Genomic DNA, 8,997 nt, shown 5'->3' on the forward strand with positions numbered 1-8,997 from the left:
GCTTGGGAGGTAAGCTCAAAGAGGTTTGTCTTCTCAATCTCTGAGCGAGCTCCCGCAGCAGTGGTGGCTGGTGGAAAAACAAAGTGCACGTACTGTACACGGGGCACCCAGCCAACAGTACCTGGAAAATGAAAATAATATTTTAAAGGCAAAATAAATGCAATCCACGTGCACAGTACTAGTTCATTCTGCAAGCACCACTATTAGAGATTAGGCTGTAAAATGTGTAGGAGTAGAGGAAAACAGTGTTTGCCATCAGGTACATAGTTTGCAAGTACCTGAAGAATAACGTCCACCACTACCAGTCTTACTCAGAAGTTTTTGGAATAAGAAAACTTCTTTAGTGAGTCATGAAGTTCATGGTGTATCTGATGCTATTTTTGACTGCTGGTAGTGTGCCGGCCTCCTGGCAGGTTCAGAATCACTGCTGTGAATAGGAGTTACAGGGGTATTGGGTCATTTGCTCTTCAGAACATGAATGCTATGCCCTTGCTTCCTAAACCTTTACTGACTCACTCTGAAAAAGCTTGAGACAAAGAAAATGGGGCAGAAGAAATGAGGTCTTTTGCATAACCATCATGTGCCTGAGTTGAAAGCCTCCTACCGACAGCAACAGCGAGAGGAGATACCTCTGTGGATTTAAGAGCAGGTTCCATGTGTCTGTACCTTGTTTATGTTGTTGAAGCCTGCCGTACTGCTGGATCACTGTGGAGATATACAGGTTTCCTCTGCAAACTACTTTCGTTTTATGGGCAGCTGCTAAATGGTGTCAGGTCACTAGAGGCATGTCTGTATGCACCTCCCATCCCACACCAGTCTCTTTCCTGTGAGCATGTACAATTCTCCAGCTGCTGGGAAACACCAGAGGGAAAAAAAATACCATTTGCACCTTCCTCATTGGTGCATTCTGATTTTTCTTTTCACCCAAATTACTCCTTTTTCTTTCTTTTTACCTTCCTTCCCTTCCTGCTCTTTCTTTTTTTCTTTCCTTCTTTCTTTTTCCTCTCTCCCTTAATCCCTCCTTCCTTTCCTCCCTCTCTGCCTCTTTTTCTTTCCTCCCTATAGATCAGATTTGATCCCTTGAGACTTTAAGGCATGGAGACTGGATAATGTCACCTCACTGCAGTAATATCAGAGCAGTAATATCACTATTTAAGTACAGTGAAGAGCTTCACCCTGCAAGGTCCATAGTGCCATAAGATATGATTAACATTAATAGCATTAAGGAAGATCTGTGTCTTTCAAGACTGGAATTTGCACCCTTAAATTTGTAGCCTTTGGATTTTGATAGAAAAACAAAAGACTCAGAGTGTAATGAATAATGCGAAGATTCTTTTGTTTAAGTCAGTGACATCTAAGACCTCAAGGAAGAATGAAAACTACATTTTAATAAGAAATCATTTATTGTATAAGACAGAGGAAAAGCGGATATAAACTTCCTTTAAGTAAAAGAACCATGGAAATAATAAAATAAAAAAGTAGTATGTGATTTCCTGAAAGACAAACAAACTGTGTTTGCTTGTTTGCTTGGATGTTATGATTTTATAAATTATAGCTAATTGCATAATTTTACATTTTAACATGGATTAGTTCTCCATGTCTCAAGCAAATGGTTGGAATCCTGCACAGTTAATTCCTGTAACACAACGGAAATGGAAGAGTGCATTCGTACAGAGGCGTAGTGTTCGTAGGGTTGTTTTGCTAAAACAGTGATAAAAAGTAAACTGAATATGCAATGAACAAATGAAAGTGAAGAAAGGTCTTTTGTTCTTTTGACTAATCTTCACATTAAATCTTTTTTTCTGAGAAGCGGATGTAGCATCAGTTACAGCTCTATCTGAATATTCTCAGATTTTTGAGGAAGAGCCAAAGAATATACAGTTTATAGAAATCTTGAGAACTGCTTCAGGTGAGATGACAGATACAGCAACAACTTCCTACCCTGAGTTCCCCCTCTGCTTGACAGCCAAACCAAGCAATGCAACACATGAAACAAAACACAACAAAACAAAGCAACAGATGTATTCACAGCTGCACTTTGTAGTCGAGAAGATAGTACACCAAGAAGTGCTGACTAGTCACTGCCAAAAAAATCCCACTGCATTAAATGGAAACACAATTTCATTCACTGCATCAAGTGCAATCTAAGCTTTATACTGTAGCAAAGAAACCTTTCTTTAGAAAGAGTAGAGTTTTACTCTGAATGCCAAATTTAGAGCCATAATTCCTTCAGACTTCAGTAGAGGTGTTGGGCTCCAGGTTTCTACTTGGTCCACTTCAGCTGCCAGCCATGTGAGCTTCAACTTTTTCCTTTCTTCTGGTGGAGATACTTCAGTGACTCTATGAAACCAGTAATTTTTCCATGCTATATGGAAATTTCTACCTTGAACATTTCTAGTCTCTTGTTAATTTTTGTGATGACAGGGCAATGGTTTCAGAACTGTTGGGTAGATTGATGGACAAAGAGACATATGGATACGAGACTGTAAAAAACTGATTTTTAGGGAACTGGGTTAAATTTCCTTAAACAATCATTCATCCAGAGACTGGAATCCAAAGCTCTTCTCTCCCTGCTGAGTAGTTCTTTGCCTGTAGCAAATATTTTTTTTCCAGGCATGAATCTGGAATCTACAAACATCACAGTTTATGTTGTATTCATGGCAGGGTTACACAATTCAGAACGCTCTAATGCATAAAAAGAAGTACCACCTCCCAATTTTAGTCTCAGCGTAACATTTTTGGTGTAGGTAGCAGGCTTGAACCCCACTTGAAAAGTACAAGGACTTCTTGCAAGAAGCCAAGACATGGAGCTACAAAACAACTCTACAATGAATGGTGAATTAGACAAGAACTTTTTAAGGTTCTCTAGTTTCCATATAAACTTGGGTTCTTGGGTTTTTTTTGGCCCAACTGCTGCACAGCAGTTAAAGCATGTGGTTAAATAAGAGCACATAAGCAGGCTTACTTAAGTTCCATAGGTTAGCTAGACTTTTTGTCTAAATGAAGTGGTGCAAGGGATTGGAGTTAATAATTTGTTTTCTAGAAAGAATGGCATTGTAAATAGCTATAGGGGACTTAGAAACTGAATTTTAGCTTGTTCCCAGGTGTTCTTTAATGTATGCAGGAGGCATAATTTGTCTTGTCTAACAAAGCCTCTTTTGCATATTACAACTTTTTCCTCTAGGTAACATTAATCAGGTAATATTTGGGAGTTAGTCATTGAGCCACTGGGCAAGGCTGATTTGTTTAGCAGCAAGGTATGGAATTTACTTGTTTTCTTGGCATAATTTCCTTCTACAGGAATGTTAGTCTCATGTGGAGACTACTCCACTCATGTGGAGTGACTTCATTCAGGCCACGATAGTCTACTGTTAGTCTCCACTCTCCATTGGACTTCCGCACTGGCCATATGGGACTGTTAAAGGGTGAGTGGGTCTTACTGATGACTCCTTGGCTCCTCAGTTGGTGAATGAGTTTATGGATGGGGATCAGAGAGTCTCTGTTGGTGCGATATTGCCGCCGGTGCACTGCTGTGGTGGCGATTGGCACCTGTTGTTCTTTGACCTTCAGCAACCCCACCACAGAAGGGTCCTTCGAGAGACCGGGCAAGGTAGACAGCTGTTCAGTTTCCTCCGTCTCCAAGGCAGCTACACCAAAAGCCCACTTGTACCCTTTTGGGTCCTTGAAATACCCTCTCCTGAGGTAGTCTATGCCAAGGATGCATGGAGCCTCTGGGCCAGTCACAATGGGGTGCTTCTGCCACTCATTGCCAGTTAGGCTCACTTCGGCCTTCAATACAGTTAGCTCTTGGGATCCCCCCGTCACTCCAGCAATGCTGATGGGTTCTGCCCCTATATAGTTTGATGGCATTAAGGTGCACTGTGCACCGGTTTCCACTAAAGCTTTACACTCCTGTGGGTCGGACGTGCCAGGCCATCGGATCCACACAGTCCAGTAAGCCCAGTTATCCCTTTCCTCCACCCGGCTGGAGGCAGGGCCCCTCTAGTCCTGATCATGGAAGTCACAACTCACTTCCTGTAAATGTTCATGCACTCGTGCCTGTAGGGTCGAAGCAGGCTTGCCATCCCACCTCATCATGTCCTCTCCGTGGTCACGCAGGTAGAACCATAGGATGGCCCGTGGTGTGTATCCCCTTCTTTGAGCCAAAGGATGCTTATTCCTAACAGCTGAGACACTACTCTGTCGAGGTGGGGAGTAGGACAGATCTTCTTTGAGTTGCTGGACCTCTTGGGATCGTTTCTCCACAGCAGAGACAAGCGAGGAAGAGATATTTGTGTCATAATCCCGGAGTCTATCAATCACCTCTGCCACCGTTGGCGTCTCGTCATCTTTCCAGGACATCACTGCCAATGAGTTTGCATGCGAAGACGGTGCGCTCCGTACAAACTTCCGCCACATGGGTCGTGCCACTTCGTGCGCACTCAGCTTCATCTGGATCTTTGGATGACCGTTGATCGTCCAGGTCACCATAAATCACCTCAAACACAGCTAATTCCCTTAGATACTGGATGCCTTTCTCCATAGTTGTCCACTTTCCTGGGCGATATGTAACATCATCTTTAAAGGGATACCTTTCCTTCACTCCAGACAGGAGTCGCCTCCAGAGGCTGAGGGCTTGTGGTTTCTTTCCAATTGCTTTGTCAACGCCCCCTTCCCCAGAAAGGGATCCCAGTTGTTTGGCTTCTTTTCCCTCTAGTTCCAGGCTACTGGCCCCATTATCCCAGCATCGGAGCAGCCAGGTGGCAATGTGCTCACCTGAACGATGGCTATAATCTTTTCGCATATCTCGCAACTCGCTTAAGGACAGGGATCGGGTGGTCTCTATTTCATTTATTACTTCTTCCTCCTCTCCCCGTAATGTCCCTGGTTCTTCATCATCCCGTTCTAAACGAGTTGATGTCCGCTTCCAATATTTTGTCTTGTGTATGGGGGCAACTGATACTGGTACGGGTTTATTTTCTGAGCTAGCTCCGGTACTTGTTGTGGGGGTTTGAGTGGCTGCAGTGCCTGTTGTCAGGGCTGGATTGTCTACAGTGCCAGTCACTTTGCATTTCAATCCAGAGACCTTCTCTTCCCCCTGGGGGCACTGAATACTGTTGAGCAGGGCTCGGTATGCATGGGCCAGGCCCCAGCATGTTGCAGTTATCTGTGTCTCTCTGGAGTTCCCAGCGTAACAACATACTTTCTCCAAATATTCCTCTAGTTTTTTAGGATTCTGCACTTGTTCGGGGGTGAAACTCCAAAACACTGGGGGTGCCCACTGCCCTAGGTATTTGCCCATGCTATCCCAAATGCCCTGCCACTCGTAACTATCAAGCCTCGGGGCAGATTTCTGGGTGATATTCTTAAGTTGCTTAGTCAAAACCAAAACAACATGCCCAAAAACTAACAATAAGTGCACCTTAACCACCCAAGGACGTTCAAGATACAAAAAGGTTGTTGTAACAAAGGCACAGACATCATAGAACAAAGTTGCAAAGGTACTATTCTGTATTTCCTCCATATAAAATCTCTCAGAGGAGGAGGTATAATTGCTAATTGCCTCAACAAGGTGGTATCTGAAGTACAGTAACGGTTTCAGCAAAAACCCCAAATACCAGATAAAGCTGAAAACGAGTGTTTGTATAACAAATCTTGTAGGCAAAACATTACTAATCACAGCAGAACACAGCAGACTCAACAAACCAACACCGATTTTTAACACCAACTGCAAAAAGGACAACATGGTGCTGTGACCAGCAGCTGTTGTTATCTCCAACCCTTGAGCCCCACGTTGGGCGCCAAAAAGACTGTCGTGGTTTAGCGGCAGCTCAGCCCCACACAGTCGCTCGCTCACTCCCCCACCGGTAGATGGGGGAGAGAATCAGAAGGGCAACGCTCGTGGGTTGGGATAAGAACAGTTTAATAATTAAAATTAAAAGAAACAACAACATAAATGCAATGTAAAGGAGAACAACGAGAGGCGCAAAGCCCCGGGGGAAGGGAGGAAGGGAGAGGGGGAACGAACCGCCGAAACGCAACGAAACGAAACGAAACGAAACAAACCGCACGCGCCGCAGCCGCTCACCTCCCGCCGACCGGACGCCACGCCGCTCCCGAGCCGCCAACTGCCCCCGCCTTGATATACTGGTCATGGTGTCACGTGGTATGGAATGAACCTGCCATTGGCCAGTCGGGGTCAGCAGCCCCCACCACGGCCCTGCCCCTCCCAGCCCCCCCGCCACGCGGCAGAGCGCGGGAAGCTGGAAAGGCAGCCACCCCCACGGTGAGGAGAATTAACCCCTTCTCAGCCAAAACCAGCACATGTAAGTAAACAGTCAATGATGTTTTTACAATGTTTCAGGTTTTCCCTCTTTGATTTCAGATAAGTTTTGTGCTACAGAAGTTGCTAGTTGTTTCTGAAGATTTGACTGTTTCATGGAGAGGCGCTGCACAACACTATCATCCCTAACCTGAATAAGTTTTAGTGCTTTCCAGGGAGATGCAAAAAGTCACTTTTCATCTACAGTTTGCAAACTCTGTTACGTGAACATTTCAGTAGTGGGAGCAGCCAAACACTGCGATGATCCAGTGATTGAAAATGCTGCAAAGTCTTCAGTCCAGTTAAAATGCCAGCCTTGAAGACATATTTAAACCAAGCTTAATCAAGCAGGCTCTGTGGAGGGATAAGGGCCTATTTTACAGGATGGGTTAAGACAATCTAGGCAACAAGACAGTCTCCTCTGAAAACTAAGGTGTAAAAGACCTCTTGTCTCACTGCCATTTTATGTGCCTGCTGGCTTAATTTCTCTCTGGCTGGTATAAAAGACCACCCACCATGTGGCACATGGCCACTATTTTTGTGGAAGCTATGATAATATGGATGTATTGTGGTTCTGTCACTGGCTGCGCAGCAGGAGTGGAGAATTGTCTTGTTCTCACAGAGCTTGATCCAAAGCCTACTGAAGATGCAAATAGCTTTGTTGAGTTCAGCAGGTTTTGGAGCAAGCTGTTAAGAAAAATACGGGACGATAGTGAAGAATAAGCTTACAGAACCCATGACTCGCAGCACAGATAGGTTGAATGTTTTTGCTAAACAAAATAACCATTTTAATTTAATCTTCACTAGAAAAATAGGAAAAATTAAATGCTTGCCATATGGTAAAAATATGTTAAGCTTCAAAGAAGTAGAAATAATTAAATACAACTATGAAAAAGTTTTTTAGGTTTGAATAGTGTGCCAGTTTCAATATTATAAAACATACATATATAATTCTATTAAAGCTCATTTGAAAAAAAAAAGCCTTTTGAATAATGCAAACTCTTAGGTCACATTTTTCACCTGTATATTTACTTTCATTTTAATCAAGACTGTTATAATGAGAAAAGTTGGTATGATTCTGTGTAGCCTTCAATGCACATCAGCTATTTCAATTTCTTCTACAGGCAATGTCAACATGAACCAGCCTTTGAAGATAAAGGAATGAAAAGTGAAAAACAAATAAATGTACTCAGAAACAGTGGGTTACTCCATAATCAAAAGGAATATTAAAAGCAAAGCTGCAGCAAGGACCTCATAAAGAAAATAACCTCATCTGGAAGGTCATCCTTGTTCTTTGCTAAGTAGGACCTGACAGAAGTGATGGACTCAGATGGTTTTCTTGCCGTTTTTCAAGCACAGCAGCTTCTGAAAGTATGAGCCACGGTTGCACTACCTCCTTGTACTTGCCTGGCCCTGAAGGTGGCACAGACTTTCTGTGTAAAGAGAGGCAGCTTTAGGCTGCCCTTGATCTCTGCTCCTTTGCCCTGACAGGGAGAGCATGTGCATTTTTCAGTGTGGTACTGGCACCACAGACAGCCCAAATGCACAAAGGTTTCAGATGCAGGAGAGACCACAGAACACAGAGCAGCTGCTGTGCAGTGTGCACTCCTGGTGCGCAGCCTGGGGCCATCCCAGCGTTCCAGTTCACACTGGGGTTGTGTCTAGTTCTTTTACTGCAGCTCTAAATCAGATAACGTCATGCTGGCGCATGCCTGCTTTACTCGCCTGTCTTTTCCACATATAAACTGTGAAGAACAGCAATTGCTGAAGTCAAAGCAATAGAAAGAGAAAAAATGAGTCTCTCATTCCCTTCCTAGTTCTACTTGCCTCACAAAGAAAACTGATAATCTAGGCCAGGGAGCTTTATGAATAATTCTGGTATAAATACTGTAAATGGCTTGCCAAAATGCAGTCACACACACTAAATACCCACATTCCCACACTTAGAATCCCCTCCCTAAAATCTCTCTGTAATAAGGAGCAGTCAGACACATGAACACTCATGGAAAACCTAACCCAAGGAGCAGGGAAAATGGCTCTATGAATTTCCCCACAGTTGTTCTTCCCCAGACACGAAGAGCTACCATACAGTGCTAGATATTTCAGTAACTGCTTGCTCAGCACAAAAGCTGCTGTCACTTCAGGTCCTACAGTGAATGGAGGGTCACATCTGCGGGTAGAGAGGAGCTGTAGCACTGTGCAACAATTTGAATGTTTTCTTACAAGGTCCCTTTCAGTGCAGGGCCTTTTTAGACTTGCATTCATAGTTTTTTTCCAGCAGTAAAAACCCAAAACAATGCTTACCACTTACCTTTTCTCCTTGATTTTTCCTTTTATTTATTTCCATGGGGTGATGCAGAAAGGCGTCGCTCAGAAAACCACTGCCCTAATAGATCTGACCAAGATACAAAACCACTAGTTCTGTCCCAAACAGTTTACAGACTAATTTCTCATTTACGCTGGAAGATTCACCTTTCTTTTACACTATCTGCAGAAATAAGAAGCATGGCAATTTTCCAAACTGCTACCATCTACCGAATTTCAAATCTTTCCCCTTTTGAATGTTTATCCCATAATAAATATGATAAATAGACCTCGAGATAAAGCTGTACCTCCTTATTTATTCCTATCAGCTCTGTCAGTAATTCCATCACTAGGTGCCACATTCCTGACAT

Source organism: Phalacrocorax aristotelis, chromosome 12 (genome assembly GCF_949628215.1).
Source record: "Phalacrocorax aristotelis chromosome 12, bGulAri2.1, whole genome shotgun sequence".
NCBI classification, from domain to species: Eukaryota; Metazoa; Chordata; class Aves; order Suliformes; family Phalacrocoracidae; genus Phalacrocorax; species Phalacrocorax aristotelis.